Source organism: Sinocyclocheilus anshuiensis, unplaced genomic scaffold (assembly GCF_001515605.1).
Source record: "Sinocyclocheilus anshuiensis isolate Anshui unplaced genomic scaffold, SAMN03320099.WGS_v1.1 C33105505, whole genome shotgun sequence".
Taxonomy (NCBI): Eukaryota; Metazoa; Chordata; class Actinopteri; order Cypriniformes; family Cyprinidae; genus Sinocyclocheilus; species Sinocyclocheilus anshuiensis.
Window position 1 is genome coordinate 1 of NW_015621745.1, and position 2,555 is coordinate 2,555.

Genomic DNA, 2,555 nt, shown 5'->3' on the forward strand with positions numbered 1-2,555 from the left:
AATATATACATGCATGTGTTTGTATTTATACATACATAATAAATAAACACAGTACACATACATAATGTAAACAAAAACTTATATTTAGGATGCGATTAATCATTTGAAAGCTCTAAATATGTATATATATGTAAATAAACATATGAAAAATAAAAAATATTTTTCACAATAATTTAACCTTTTTAAACATTCAAAATTGAAAATTAAGATTAAGTTGTGTACAATATCTGATTACTATTTTCTTGTTGAAATAGACACCACCTGACATTTTTTAAACCTTTTTTCTGTTTTCTTTTTTTTTTTGTACATACTTGTTTCATTTTACCCAAATATTTTTTCATTCGTTCAGTCATGTAGCACAATATTTGACGAATAAGCAGTGATTTTGTGACCCTGCTTCAGCCCCTCACCTCTGTACCCTCACGACCAGGAAGTCCACTCAAACCAGATTCACCCTAACAAGAGCACAAAACAAGTGATTTTCAGAAAGGGTTATAAAATACAGTTTGTTAGTCTTGATTCCTGTACTGTTCATTATGAGAAAGTGTTTATGAAATCTAAAGTAGAAATAGGAAGTGACAAAAACACAACGATATAACTAACCTTCAGCTTCCTCATTATATTTCCAATTGCATCCACACAAGCAAGCAGACGGCAGAGAGAATGACAGATAGACAGCAGTAATAAAAACAAAATACTGACCTTTTGACCTTTAGCCCCAGGGCCTCCATCCTCACCTGGGCGACCCTTCTTTCCCTGCAGGGGAAATAAGAGAAAGTGTGAAGCTGTGTCAACTCCACCCAAAATGTTTGCTCAATAGAAAAACGAATGACCTGATAGGTTTATTAGACCCATAGAACTAACCAATCAAAATGTAGTGCATGCACTTAAAGGGATAGTCCACCCAAAAATGAAAACCCGTATGCATTTCTTTCTTCAAAAGAAGATACTGTATTTTGAAAAATGTTTGTAATCAAACGGTTTCAGGTCTCATTGACTTCCATTGTATGGACAAAAAATATGGGACCCGAAACTATTCGGTTACCAACATTCTTCAAACTGTGTTCCACAGAAGAAAGAAACTCATATGGGTTCGGAATGACATAAGGGTAAGAAGATTTTTGGATTAACTATCCCTTTAATTTTCATAGAGGACACATAACAACAGTTTGGCAAGTGACTTCAAGGTTTTATTTTATGTTTGTTTATATATTTGTTATTAATATTTTGATTTATCTTTTATTTTTATACTTTCAGCTTTCATTTGAATTTATATAGTTTTAGTTAACATTAACACTGATTTATGGTTCTGAACTACCTACTGTTTGAGGACAAATTGTTTGCCAGAAGTTACCTAAATCTAACAAAACCACCTATTAGGAATGTACGTTTTTTTTTTTTCTTTTGCTAAATATTTCGATTAAAAAAAAAAGATTTACAATTTTGTGAAGTTAATTGTTTTTTTTACCAGTTCAAATGAAACAATTCTTTAAAATAAATCAAACAGCGCTATGAATGAACAAGGACAGTCTATGAGTTCACTTGGCACCTGGTCAGTGCTAAAAGTGCTGGCCAGAGGAGGTTAAACTAATGAGAACAATTACTGAGGCCTGTAATTTATAGTCATGAGAATGTGTGGAATCCCAGAGAGGTGAAAGCACCTGGATAATGATGGTTAGGCGTCTGTCAATAAATAACTGACTCTAACATGATCCGGCCTTCTACATACTTCAGGTTAGCGTTATAAACCGTGTTAAAAGAGTAATCAGTTTCATATAATTTCATCTCAAGTCAGTCTGAATTTGTTCAGTGCATCTATGTGATCAAACTCAATTCAAAGTGGGTAACTTTAAAGACTGCATGTAATTCGGCAAGTGACACAACGGCATGCGTTTTGTGTCTCAAAAATGCAAGGACAAAATGCTAAATAACTGCAAAAATATATATATTACTAAGGCCATTAACCCGTCATAGGCAGGTGTGGCAAAACGTTAATTTCGGATCCGTAGGTGTTTGAAAGTCAAGGTTTTCAGCCAAAACATGCAATTACATTCTCTTCACTTTCAACAGTCTGAACATGAAGGAGACTTCTTTTGAGGAATCTTATTTTGTGTTTTGCCCAAGGTGGTGCTGAGGGGTCCTGACAAAGACGATAATTATCCTGACTTTTACAAAGCAGAGCAGTTATCCAAAATGTCAGAATCATGCCTGTCTCTTCCCACTGTTGACATTCCACAAAGGAATCCGTACCTCTTAGGAATAGAAAAAAAGGAGAAAAATGCACCTGTGGGCTCGCGTGGAAACACCGTCCCATGTTGGAGGAAGTTTGAAGTGAAAATACTTACCGCCGGGCCGCTAGGTCCTCTCTCGCCCTTCTCGCAAGCACACTTCGGGGACAGAGGACACTAAATATAGAGGAAAGAGTGTAAATAAATGGAAAAGTCAGTTTTATTTGCTTTGTTTCAATAAGGCAGAGATGGGGAAAACTACTTTCTGGCAGAAAAAAACAGTGTGTGTGTGCGTGTGTATATATACTGTGTATATATATATATATA

At 35.0% G+C, this 2,555-nt stretch overlaps 1 long non-coding RNA gene across 1 annotated transcript; it reads right to left on the reverse strand.

Annotated features, from left to right (window-relative positions):
• Window positions 1-384: 384 nt before the first annotated feature.
• LOC107683265 (uncharacterized) lies at window positions 385-2,406 on the reverse strand. The gene is made up of 3 exons (XR_001633700.1): window positions 2,346-2,406; window positions 703-756; window positions 385-455 (listed from the first exon to the last, which is right to left on the reverse strand). It is a non-coding gene; the product is annotated as an uncharacterized LOC107683265 (long non-coding RNA).
• Between the last annotated feature and the right edge of the window lie 149 nt (window positions 2,407-2,555).